This window comes from Ctenocephalides felis, unplaced genomic scaffold (assembly GCF_003426905.1).
Source record: "Ctenocephalides felis isolate EL2017-DRISC unplaced genomic scaffold, ASM342690v1 CF-g0.4_SCAFFOLD_03573, whole genome shotgun sequence".
Lineage (NCBI taxonomy): Eukaryota > Metazoa > Arthropoda > Insecta > Siphonaptera > Pulicidae > Ctenocephalides > Ctenocephalides felis.
This window is the reverse complement of record NW_020539727.1, coordinates 15,333,628-15,347,026: the sequence shown is the minus strand read 5'-3', so window position 1 is coordinate 15,347,026 and position 13,399 is coordinate 15,333,628. Positions and strand designations below refer to the sequence as shown.

At 40.4% G+C, this 13,399-nt stretch overlaps 1 long non-coding RNA gene across 1 annotated transcript; it reads left to right on the top strand.

Moving 5' to 3' along the window:
* The first annotated feature begins 6,992 nt into the window (after positions 1–6,992).
* LOC113389055 lies at positions 6,993–8,725 on the top strand. The gene is made up of 3 exons (XR_003368203.1): positions 6,993–7,014; positions 7,791–7,973; positions 8,263–8,725. It is a non-coding gene; the product is annotated as an uncharacterized LOC113389055 (long non-coding RNA).
* Positions 8,726–13,399: the final 4,674 nt, after the last annotated feature.

Genomic DNA, 13,399 nt, shown 5'->3' with positions numbered 1-13,399 from the left:
CTGCAAGTCCCGATAACACGGTAGGTATAAGTAATTAAGTTAGATTGAGAAAGTTAAGTCCTGCAAGTCGCGATAACACGGTAGGTATAAGTAATTAAGTTGAGATTGAGAAAGTTAAGTCCTGCAGAGTCAGTAAATTGTTAAATAAGACCTGAAAAAATGCAAAACCCCACCAGACTCGCAACCGCGACAGAAGCGACGCATTACAGGCAGCACCAGTCCGGTAAGCAATGCGCGCAAAACTCCACCAGACGCCGGAAAGCCCCTTAAGGCAAACACTTGTCCGGTAAAGTAAAGCGAAGCGAAGAGAATGTCAGGCACAAGTAAACCGTTAAAAAAAGAGTTAAAATTTTTAGGCACACGGTAGGTATAAGTAATTAAGTTGAGATTGAGAAAGTTAAGTCCTGCAAGAGTCAGTAAATTGTTAAAATAAGACCTGAAAAAATGCAAAACCCCACCAGACGTCGGCAAGCCGCGACAGAAGCGACGCATTACAGGCAAGCACCAGTCCGGTAAAGCAATGCGCGCAAAACTCCACCAGACGCCGGAAAGCCCCTTAAGGCAAACACTGTCCGGTAAAGTAAAGCGAAGCGAAGAGAATGTCAGGCACAAGTAAAACCGTTAAAAAAAGAGTTAAAATTTTTAGGCACACGGTAGGTATAAGTAATTAGTTGAGATTGAGAAAGTTAAGTCCTGCAAGTCCCGATAACACGGTAGGTATAAGTAATTAAGTTGAGATTGAGAAAGTTAAGTCCTGCAAGTCCCCGATAACACGGTAGGTATAAATAATTAAGTTGAGAATGAGAAAGTTAAGTCCTGCAAGAGTCAGTAATTGTTAAAATAAGACCTGAAAAAATGCAAAACCCCACCAGACGTCGGCAAGCCGCGACAGAAGCGACGCATTACAGGCAAGCACCAGTCCGGTAAAGCAATGCGCGCAAAACTCCACCAGACGCCGGAAAGCCCCTTAAGGCAAACACTTGTCCGGTAAAGTAAAGCGAAGCGAAGAGAATGTCAGGCACAAGTAAACCGTTAAAAAAAGAGTTAAAATTTTTAGGCACACGGTAGGTATAAGTAATTAAGTTGAGATTGAGAAAGTCAAGTCCTGCAAGTCCTGATAACCGCTAAAAAAGTGTTAAAATTTTTAGGCACACGGTAGGTATAAGTAATTAAGTTGAGATTGAGAAAATTAAGTCCTGCAAGTCCTGATAAAATTAAATCCTGCAAGAGATTAATTAAAACCGTTAAAAAAGAGTTAAAATTTTTAGGCACACGGTAGGTATAAGTAATTAAGTTGAGATTGAGAAAGTCAAGTCCTGCAAGTCCTGATAACCGCTAAAAAAGTGTTAAAATTTTTAGGCACACGGTAGGTATAAGTAATTAAGTTGAGATTGAGAAAATTAAGTCCTGCAAGTCCTGATAAAAATTAAATCCTGCAAGAGATTAATTAAAAACCGTTAAAAAAAGAGTTAAAATTTTTAGGCACACGGTAGGTATAAGTAATTAAGTTGAGATTGAGAAAGTCAAGTCCTGCAAGTCCTGATAACCGCTAAAAAAAAGTGTTAAAATTTCTAGGCACACGGTAGGTATAAGTAATTAAGTTGAGATTGAGAAAGTCAAGTCCTGCAAGTCCTGATAACACGGTAGGTATAAGTAATTAAGTTGAGATTGAGAAAGTTAAGTCCTGCAAGTCGCGATAACACGGTAGGTATAAGTAATTAAGTTGAGATTGAGAAAGTTAAGTCCTGCAAGAGTCAGTAAATTGTTAAAATAAGACCTGAAAAAATGCAAAACCCCACCAGACGTCGGCAAGCCGCGACAGAAGCGACGCATTACAGGCAAGCACCAGTCCGGTAAAGCAATGCGCGCAAACTCCACCAGACGCCGGAAAGCCCCTTAGGCAAACACTTGTCCGGTAAAGTAAAGCGAAGCGAAGAGAATGTCAGGCACAAGTAAACCGTTAAAAAAAGAGTTAAAATTTTTAGGCACACGTAGGTTAAGTAATTAAGTTGAGATTGAGAAAGTCAAGTCCTGCAAGTCCTGATAACACGGTAGTATAAGTAATTAGGTTGAGATTGAGAAAGTTAAGTCCTGCAAGAGTCAGTAATTGTTAAAATAAGACCTGAAAAAATGCAAACCCCACCATACGTCGGCAAGCCGCGACAGAAGCGACGCATTACAGGCAAGCACCAGTCCGGTAAAGCAATGCGCGCAAAACTCCACCAGACGCCGAAAGCCCCTTAGGCAAACACTTGTCCGGTAAAGTAAAGCGAAGCGAAGAGAATGTCAGGCACAAGTAAACCGTTAAAAAAAGAGTTAAAATTTTTAGGCACACGGTAGGTATAAGTAATTAAGTTGAGATTGAGAAAGTCAAGTCCTGCAAGTCCTGATAACCGCTAAAAAAAGTGTTAAAATTTTTAGGCACACGGTAGGTATAAGTAATTAAGTTGAGATTGAGAAAATTAAGTCCTGCAAGTCCTGATAAAAATTAAATCCTGCAAGAGATTAATTAAAAACCGTTAAAAAAAGAGTTAAAATTTTTAGGCACACGGTAGGTATAAGTAATTAAGTTGAGATTGAGAAAGTCAAGTCCTGCAAGTCCTGATAACCGCTAAAAAAAGTGTTAAAATTTTTAGGCACACGGTAGGTATAAGTAATTAAGTTGAGATTGAGAAAATTAAGTCCTGCAAGTCCTGATAAAAATTAAATCCTGCAAGAGATTAATTAAAAACCGTTAAAAAAAGAGTTAAAATTTTTAGGCACACGGTAGGTATAAGTAATTAAGTTGAGATTGAGAAAGTCAAGTCCTGCAAGTCCTGATAACCGCTAAAAAAGTGTTAAAATTTTTAGGCACACGGTAGGTATAAGTAATTAAGTTGAGATTGAGAAGGTTAAGTCCTGCAAGTCCCGATAACACTTTAGGTATAAGTAATTAGGTTGAGATTGAGAAAGTTAAGTCCTGCAAGAGTCAGTAAATTGTTAAAATAAGACCTGAAAAAATGCAAAACCCCACCAGACGTCGGCAAGCCGCGACAGAAGCGACGCATTACAGGCAAGCACCAGTCCGGTAAAGCAATGCGCGCAAAACTCCACCAGACGCCGGAAAGCCCCTTAAGGCAAACACTTGTCCGGTAAAGTAAAGCGAAGCGAAGAGAATGTCAGGCACAAGTAAACCGTTAAAAAAAGAGTTAAAATTTTTAGGCACACGGTAGGTATAAGTATTAAGTTGAGATTGAGAAAGTTAAGTCCTGCAAGTCCCGATAACACGGTAGGTATAAGTAATTAAGTTGAGATTGAGAAAGTTAAGTCCTGCAAGTCCCGATAACACGGTAGGTATAAATAATTAAGTTGAGAATGAGAAAGTTAAGTCCTGCAAGAGTCAGTAAATTGTTAAAATAAGACCTGAAAAAATGCAAAACCCCACCAGACGTCGGCAAGCCGCGACAGAAGCGACGCATTACAGGCAAGCACCAGTCCAGTAAAGCAATGCGCGCAAAAATCCACCAGACGCCGGAAAGCCCCTTAAGGCAAACACTTGTCCGGTAAAGTAAAGCGAAGCGAAGAGAATGTCAGGCACAAGTAAACCGTTAAAAAAAGAGTTAAAATTTTTAGGCACACGGTAGGTATAAGTAATTAAGTTGAGATTGAGAAAGTTAAGTCCTGCAAGTCCCGATAACACGGTAGGTATAAGTAATTAAGTTGAGATTGAGAAAGTTAAGTCCTGCAAGTCCCGATAACACGGTAGGTATAAGTAATAATTAAGTTGAGATTGAGAAAGTTAAGTCCTGCAAGTCCCGATAACACGGTAGGTATAAGTAATTAAGTTGAGATTGAGAAAATTAAGTCCTGCAAGTCCTGATAAAAATTAAATCCTGCAAGAGATTAATTAAAAACCGTTAAAAAAAGAGTTAAAATTTTTAGGCACACGGTAGGTATAAGTAATTAAGTTGAGATTGAGAAAGTCAAGTCCTGCAAGTCCTGATAACCGCTAAAAAAAGTGTTAAAATTGTTAGGCACACGGTAGGTATAAGTAATTAAGTTGAGATTGAGAAAATTAAGTCCTGCAAGTCCTGATAAAAATTAAATCCTGCAAGAGATTAATTAAAAACCGTTAAAAAAAGAGTTAAAATTTTTAGGCACACGGTAGGTATAAGTAATTAAGTTGAGATTGAGAAAGTCAAGTCCTGCAAGTCCTGATAACCGCTAAAAAAAGTGTTAAAATTTCTAGGCACACGGTAGGTATAAGTAATTAAGTTGAGATTGAGAAAGTTAAGTCCTGCAAGTCCCGATAACACGGCAGGTATAAGTAATTAAGTTGAGATTGAGAAAGTTAAGTCCTGCAAGTCCCGATAACACGGTAGGTATAAGTAATTAAGTTGAGATTGAGAAAGTTAAGTCCTGCAAGTCCCGATAACACGGTAGTATAAGTAATTAAGTTGAGATTGAGAAAGTTAAGTCCTGCAAGTCCCGATAACACGGTAGGTATAAGTAATTAAGTTGAGATTGAGAAAGTTAAGTCCTGCAAGTCCCGATAACACGGTAGGTATAAGTAATTAAGTTGAGATTGAGAAAGTTAAGTCCTGCAAGTCCCGATAACACGGTAGGTATAAGTAATTAAGTTGAGATTGAGAAAGTTAAGTCCTGCAAGTCCCGATAACACGGTAGGTATAAGTAATTAAGTTGAGATTGAGAAAGTTAAGTCCTGCAAGAGTCAGTAAATTGTTAAAATAAGACCTGAAAAAATGCAAAACCCCACCAGACGTCGGCAAGCCGCGACAGAAGCGACGCATTACAGGCAAGCACCAGTCCGGTAAAGCAATGCGCGCAAAACTCCACCAGACGCCGGAAGCCCCTTAAGGCAACACTTGTCCGGTAAAGTAAAGCGAAGCGAAGAGAATGTCAGGCACAAGTAAACCGTTAAAAAAAGAGTTAAAATTTTTAGGCACACGGTAGGTATAAGTAATTAAGTTGAGATTGAGAAAGTTAAGTCCTGCAAGAGTCAGTAAATTGTTAAAATAAGACCTGAAAAAATGCAAAACCCCACCAGACGTCGGCAAGCCGCGACAGAAGCGACGCATTACAGGCAAGCACCAGTCCGGTAAAGCAATGCGCGCAAAACTCCACCAGACGCCGGAAAGCCCCTTAAGGCAAACACTTGTCCGGTAAAGTAAAGCGAAGCGAAGAGAATGTCAGGCACAAGTAAACCGTTAGAAAAAGAGTTAAAATTTTTAGGCACACGGTAGGTATAAGTAATTAAGTTGCAAAGTCCTGCAAGAGTCAGTAAATTGTTAAAATAAGACCTGAAAAAATGCAAAACCCCACCAGACGTCGGCAAGCCGCGACAGAAGCGACGCATTACAGGCAAGCACCAGTCCGGTAAAGCAATGCGCGCAAAACTCCACCAGACGCCGGAAAGCCCCTTAAGGCAAACACTTGTCCGGTAAAGTAAAGCGAAGCGAAGAGAATGTCAGGCACAAGTAAACCGTTAAAAAAAGAGTTAAAATTTTTAGGCACACGGTAGGTATAAGTAATTAAGTTGAGATTGAGAAAGTTAAGTCCTGCAAGTCCCGATAACACGGTAGGTATAAGTAATTGAGTTGAGATTGAGAAAGTTAAGTCCTGCAAGTCCCGATAACACGGTAGGTATAAGTAATTAATTTGAGATTGAGAAAGTTAAGTCCTGCAAGAGTCAGTAAATTGTTAAATAAGACCTGAAAAATGCAAAACCCACCAGACGTCGGCAAGCCGCGACAGAAGCGACGCATACAGGCAAGCACCAGTCCGGTAAAGCAATGCGCGCAAAACTCCACCAGACGCCGGAAAGCCCCTTAAGGCAAACACTTGTCCGGTAAAGTAAGCGAAGCGAAGAGAATGTCAGGCACAAGTAAACCGTTAGAAAAAGAGTTAAAATTTTTAGGCACACGGTAGGTATAAGTAATTAAGTTGCAAAGTCCTGCAAGAGTCAGTAAATTGTTAAAATAAGACCTGAAAAAATGCAAACCCCACCAGACGTCGGCAAGCCGCGACAGAAGCGACGCATTACAGGCAAGCACCAGTCCGGTAAAGCAATGCGCGCAAAACTCCACCAGACGCCGGAAAGCCCCTTAAGGCAACACTTGTCCGGTAAGTAAAGCGAAGCGAAGAGAATGTCAGGCACAAGTAAACCGTTAAAAAAAGAGTTAAAATTTTTAGGCACACGGTAGGTATAAGTAATTAAGTTGAGATTGAGAAAGTTAAGTCCTGCAAGTCCCGATAACACGGTAGGTATAAGTAATTGAGTTGAGATTGAGAAAGTTAAGTCCTGCAAGTCCCGATAACACGGTAGGTATAAGTAATTAAGTTGAGATTGAGAAAGTTAAGTCCTGCAAGAGTCAGTAAATTGTTAAAATAAGACCTGAAAAAATGCAAAACCCCACCAGACGTCGGCAAGCCGCGACAGAAGCGACGCATTACAGGCAAGCACCAGTCCGGTAAAGCAATGCGCGCAAAACTCCACCAGACGCCGGAAAGCCCCTTAAGGCAAACACTTGTCCGGTAAAGTAAAGCGAAGCGAAGAGAATGTCAGGCACAAGTAAACCGTTAGAAAAAGAGTTAAAATTTTAGGCACACGGTAGGTATAAGTAATTAAGTTGCAAAGTCCTGCAAGAGTCAGTAAATTGTTAAAATAAGACCTGAAAAAATGCAAAACCCCACCAGACGTCGGCAAGCCGCGACAGAAGCGACGCATTACAGGCAAGCACCAGTCCGGTAAAGCAATGCGCGCAAAACTCCACCAGACGCCGGAAAGCCCCTTAAGGCAAACACTTGTCCGGTAAAGTAAAGCGAAGCGAAGAGAATGTCAGGCACAAGTAAACCGTTAAAAAAAGAGTTAAAATTTTTAGGCACACGGTAGGTATAAGTAATTAAGTTGAGATTGAGAAAGTTAAGTCCTGCAAGTCCCGATAACACGGTAGGTATAAGTAATTAAGTTGAGATTGAGAAAGTTAAGTCCTGCAAGTCCCGATAACACGGTAGGTATAAGTAATTAAGTTGAGATTGAGAAAGTTAAGTCCTGCAAGTCCCGATAACACGGTAGGTATAAGTAATTGAGTTGAGATTGAGAAAGTTAAGTCCTGCAAGTCCCGATAACACGGTAGGTATAAGTAATTAAGTTGAGATTGAGAAAGTTAAGTCCTGCAAGTCCCGATAACACGGTAGGTATAAGTAATTAAGTTGAGATTGAGAAAGTTAAGTCCTGCAAGTCCCGATAACACGGTAGGTATAAGTAATTAAGTTGAGATGAGAAAGTTAAGTCCTGCAAGTCCCGATAACACGGTAGGTATAAGTAATTGAGTTGAGATTGAGAAAGTTAAGTCCTGCAAGTCCGATAACACGGTAGGTATAAGTAATTAAGTTGAGATTGAGAAAGTTAAGTCCTGCAAGTCCCGATAACACGGTAGGTATAAGTAATTAAGTTGAGATTGAGAAAGTTAAGTCCTGCAAGTCCCGATAACACGGTAGGTATAAGTAATTAAGTTGAGATTGAGAAAGTTAAGTACTGCAAGAGTCAGTAAATTGTTAAAATAAGACCTGAAAAAATGCAAAACCCCACCAGACGTCGGCAAGCCGCGACAGAAGCGACGCATTACAGGCAAGCACCAGTCCGGTAAAGCAATGCGCGCAAAACTCCACCAGACGCCGGAAAGCCCCTTAAGGCAAACACTTGTCCGGTAAAGTAAAGCGAAGCGAAGAGAATGTCAGGCACAAGTAAACCGTTAAAAAAAGAGTTAAAATTTTTAGGCACACGGTAGGTATAAGTAATTAAGTTGAGATTGAGAAAGTTAAGTCCTGCAAGTCCCGATAACACGGTAGGTATAAGTAATTAAGTTGAGATTGAGAAAGTTAAGTCCTGCAAGTCCCGATAACACGGTAGGTATAAGTAATTAAGTTGAGATTGAGAAAGTTAAGTCCTGCAAGTCCCGATAACACGGTAGGTATAAGTAATTAAGTTGAGATGAGAAAGTTAAGTCCTGCAAGAGTCAGTAAATTGTTAAAATAAGACCTGAAAAAATGCAAAACCCCACCAGACGTCGGCAAGCCGCGACAGAAGCGACGCATTACAGGCAAGCACCAGTCCGGTAAAGCAATGCGCGCAAAACTCCACCAGACGCCGGAAAGCCCCTTAAGGCAAACACTTGTCCGGTAAAGTAAAGCGAAGCGAAGAGAATGTCAGGCACAAGTAAACCGTTAAAAAAAGAGTTAAAATTTTTAGGCACACGGTAGGTATAAGTAATTAAGTTGAGATTGAGAAAGTTAAGTCCTGCAAGTCCCGATAACACGGTAGGTATAAGTAATTAAGTTGAGATTGAGAAAGTTAAGTCCTGCAAGTCCCGATAACACGGTAGGTATAAGTAATTAAGTTGAGATTGAGAAAGTTAAGTCCTGCAAGTCCCGATAACACGGTAGGTATAAGTAATTAAGTTGAGATTGAGAAAGTTAAGTCCTGCAAGTCCCGATAACACGGTAGGTATAAGTAATTAAGTTGAGATTGAGAAAGTTAAGTCCTGCAAGTCCCGATAACACGGTAGGTATAAGTAATTGAGTTGAGATTGAGAAAGTTAAGTCCTGCAAGTCCCGATAACACGGTAGGTATAAGTAATTAAGTTGAGATTGAGAAAGTTAAGTCCTGCAAGTCCCGATAACACGGTAGGTATAAGTAATTAAGTTGAGATTGAGAAAGTTAAGTCCTGCAAGTCGCGATAACACGGTAGGTATAAGTAATTAAGTTGAGATTGAGAAAGTTAAGTCCTGCAAGTCCCGATAACACGGTAGGTATAAGTAATTGAGTTGAGATTGAGAAAGTTAAGTCCTGCAAGTCCCGATAACACGGTAGGTATAAGTAATTAAGTTGAGATTGAGAAAGTTAAGTCCTGCAAGTCCCGATAACACGGTAGGTATAAGTAATTAAGTTGAGATTGAGAAAGTTAAGTCCTGCAAGAGTCAGTAAATTGTTAAAATAAGACCTGAAAAAATGCAAAACCCCACCAGACGTCGGCAAGCCGCGACAGAAGCGACGCATTACAGGCAAGCACCAGTCCGGTAAAGCAATGCGCGCAAAACTCCACCAGACGCCGGAAAGCCCCTTAAGGCAAACACTTGTCCGGTAAAGTAAAGCGAAGCGAAGAGAATGTCAGGCACAAGTAAACCGTTAAAAAAGAGTTAAAATTTTTAGGCACACGGTAGGTATAAGTAATTAAGTTGAGATTGAGAAAGTTAAGTCCTGCAAGTCCCGATAACACGGTAGGTATAAGTAATTAAGTTGAGATTGAGAAAGTTAAGTCCTGCAAGTCCCGATAACACGGTAGGTATAAGTAATTAAGTTGAGATTGAGAAAGTTAAGTCCTGCAAGAGTCAGTAAATTGTTAAAATAAGACCTGAAAAAATGCAAAACCCCACCAGACGTCGGCAAGCCGCGACAGAAGCGACGCATTACAGGCAAGCACCAGTCCGGTAAAGCAATGCGCGCAAAACTCCACCAGACGCCGGAAAGCCCCTTAAGGCAAACACTTGTCCGGTAAAGTAAAGCGAAGCGAAGAGAATGTCAGGCACAAGTAAACCGTTAAAAAAAGAGTTAAAATTTTTAGGCACACGGTAGGTATAAGTAATTAAGTTGAGATTGAGAAAGTTAAGTCCTGCAAGTCCCGATAACACGGTAGGTATAAGTAATTAAGTTGAGATTGAGAGAGTTAAGTCCTGCAAGTCCCGATAACACGGTAGGTATAAGTAATTAAGTTGAGATTGAGAAAGTTAAGTCCTGCAAGTCCCGATAACACGGTAGGTATAAGTAATTAAGTTGAGATTGAGAAGTTAAGTCCTGCAAGAGTCAGTAAATTGTTAAAATAAGACCTGAAAAAATGCAAAAACCCCACCAGACGTCGGCAAGCCGCGACAGAAGCGACGCATTACAGGCAAGCACCAGTCCGGTAAAGCAATGCGCGCAAAACTCCACCAGACGCGGAAAGCCCCTTAAGGCAAACACTTGTCCGGTAAAGTAAAGCGAAGCGAAGAGAATGTCAGGCACAAGTAAACCGTTAAAAAAAGAGTTAAAATTTTAGGCACACGGTAGGTATAAGTAATTAAGTTGAGATTGAGAAAGTTAAGTCCTGCAAGTCCCGATAACACGGTAGGTATAAGTAATTAAGTTGAGATTGAGAAAGTTAAGTCCTGCAAGTCCCGATACACGGTAGGTATAAGTAATTAAGTTGAGATTAGAAGTTAAGTCCTGCAAGTCCCGATAACACGGTAGGTATAAGTAATTGAGTTGAGATTGAGAAAGTTAAGTCCTGCAAGTCCCGATAACACGGTAGGTATAAGTAATTAAGTTGAGATTGAGAAAGTTAAGTCCTGCAAGTCCCGATAAACACGTGGGTATAAGTAATTAAGTTGAGATTGAGAAAGTTAAGTCCTGCAAGTCCCGATAACACGGTAGGTATAAGTAATTAAGTTGAGATTGAGAAAGTTAAGTCCTGCAAGTCCCGATAACACGGTAGGTATAAGTAATTGAGTTGAGATTGAGAAAGTTAAGTCCTGCAAGTCCGATAACACGGTAGGTATAAGTAATTAAGTTGAGATTGAGAAAGTTAAGTCCTGCAAGTCCCGATAACACGGTAGGTATAAGTAATTAAGTTGAGATTGAGAAAGTTAAGTCCTGCAAGAGTCAGTAAATTGTTAAAATAAGACCTGAAAAAATGCAAAACCCCACCAGACGTCGGCAAGCCGCGACAGAAGCGACGCATTACAGGCAAGCACCAGTCCGGTAAAGCAATGCGCGCAAAACTCCACTAGACGCCGGAAAGCCCCTTAAGGCAAACACTTGTCCGGTAAAGTAAAGCGAAGCGAAGAGAATGTCAGGCACAGTAACCGTTAAAAAAAAGAGTTAAAATTTTTAGGCACACGGTAGGTATAAGTAATTAAGTTGAGATTGAGAAAGTTAAGTCCTGCAAGAGTCAGTAAATTGTTAAAATAAGACCTGAAAAAATGCAAAACCCCACCAGACGTCGGCAAGCCGCGACAGAAGCGACGCATTACAGGCAAGCACCAGTCCGGTAAAGCAATGCGCGCAAAACTCCACCAGACGCCGGAAAGCCCCTTAAGGCAAACACTTGTCCGGTAAAGTAAAGCGAAGCGAAGAGAATGTCAGGCACAAGTAAACCGTTAAAAAAAGAGTTAAAATTTTTAGGCACACGGTAGGTATAAGTAATTAAGTTGAGATTGAGAAAGTTAAGTCCTGCAAGTCCCGATAACACGGTAGGTATAAGTAATTAAGTTGAGATTGAGAAAGTTAAGTCCTGCAAGTCCCGATAACACGGTAGGTATAAGTAATTAAGTTGAGATTGAGAAAGTTAAGTCCTGCAAGTCCGATAACACGGTAGGTATAAGTAATTGAGTTGAGATTGAGAAAGTTAAGTCCTGCAAGTCCCGATAAACCGGTAGGAAAAGTAATTAAGTTGAGATTGAGAAAGTTAAGTCCTGCAAGTCCCGATAACACGGTAGGTTAAGTAATAAGTTGAGATTGAGAAAGTTAAGTCCTGCAAGTCCCGATAACACGGTAGGTATAAGTAATTAAGTTGAGATTGAGAAAGTTAAGTCCTGCAAGTCCCGATAACACGGTAGGTATAGTAATTGAGTTGAGATTGAGAAAGTTAAGTCCTGCAAGTCCCGATAACACGGTAGGTATAAGTAATTAAGTTGAGATTGAGAAAGTTAAGTCCTGCAAGAGTCAGTAAATTGTTAAATAAGACCTGAAAAAATGCAAAAACCCCACCAGACGTCGGCAAGCCGCGACAGAAGCGACGCATTACAGGCAAGCACCAGTCCGGTAAAGCAATGCGCGCAAAACTCCACCAGACGCCGGAAAGCCCTTAAGGCAAACACTTGTCCGGTAAGTATAGCGAAGCGAAGAGAATGTCAGGCACAAGTAAACCGTTAAAAAAAGAGTTAAAATTTTAGGCACACGGTAGGTATAAGTAATTAAGTTGAGATTGAGAAAGTTAAGTCCTGCAAGAGTCAGTAAATTGTTAAAATAAGACCTGAAAAAATGCAAAACCCCACCAGACGTCGGCAAGCCGCGACAGAAGCGACGCATTACAGGCAAGCACCAGTCCGGTAAAGCAATGCGCGCAAAACTCCACCAGACGCCGGAAAGCCCCTTAAGGCAAACACTTGTCCGGTAAAGTAAAGCGAAGCGAAGAGAATGTCAGGCACAAGTAAACCGTTAAAAAAAGAGTTAAAATTTTTAGGCACACGGTAGGTATAAGTAATTAAGTTGAGATTGAGAAAGTTAAGTCCTGCAAGTCCCGATAACACGGTAGGTATAAGTAATTAGGTTGAGATTGAGAAAGTTAAGTCCTGCAAGAGTCAGTAAATTGTTAAAATAAGACCTGAAAAAATGCAAAACCCACCAAACGTCGGCAAGCCGCGACAGAAGCGACGCATTACAGGCAAGCACCAGTCCAGTAAAGCAATGCGCGCAAAAATCCACCAGAGACCCGGAAAGCCCCTTAAGGCAAACACTTGTCCGGTAAAGTAAAGCGAAGCGAAGAGAATGTCAGGCACAAGTAAACCGTTAAAAAAGAGTTAAAATTTTTAGGCACACGGTAGGTATAAGTAATTAAGTTGAGATTGAGAAAGTTAAGTCCTGCAAGGTCCCGATACACGGTAGGTATAAGTAATTAAGTTGAGATTGAGAAAGTTAAGTCCTGCAATTCCGATAACACGGTAGGTATAAGTAATATTAAGTTGAGATTGAGAAAGTTAAGTCCTGCAAGTCCCGATAACACGGTAGGTAAAGTAATTAATTGAGATTGAGAAATTAAGTCCTGCAAGTCCTGATACAAATTAAATCCTGCGAGATTAATTAAAAACCGTTAAAAAAAGAGTTAAAATTTTTGGCACACGGTAGGTATAAGTAATTAAGTTGAGATTGAGAAAGTCAAGTCCTGCAAGTCCTGATAACCGCTAAAAAAAGTGTTAAAATTGTTAGGCACACGGTAGGTATAAGTATTAAAGTTGAGTTGCGAAAAATTAAGTCCTGCAAGTCCTGATAAAAATTAAATCCTGCAAGAGATTAATTAAAAACCGTTAAAAAAGAGTTAAAATTTTTAGGCACACGGTAGGTATAAGTAATTAAGTTGAGATTGAGAAAGTCAAGTCCTGCAAGTCCTGATAACCGCTAAAAGTGTTAAAATTATCTAGGCCACGGTAGGTATAAGTAATTAAGTTGAGATTGAGAAAGTTAAGTCCTGCAAGTCCCGATAACACGGCAGGTATAAGTAATTAAGTGAGATTGAGAAAGTTAAGTCCTGCAGTCCCGATAACACGGTAGGTATAAGTAATTAAGTTGAGATTGAGAAAGTTAAGT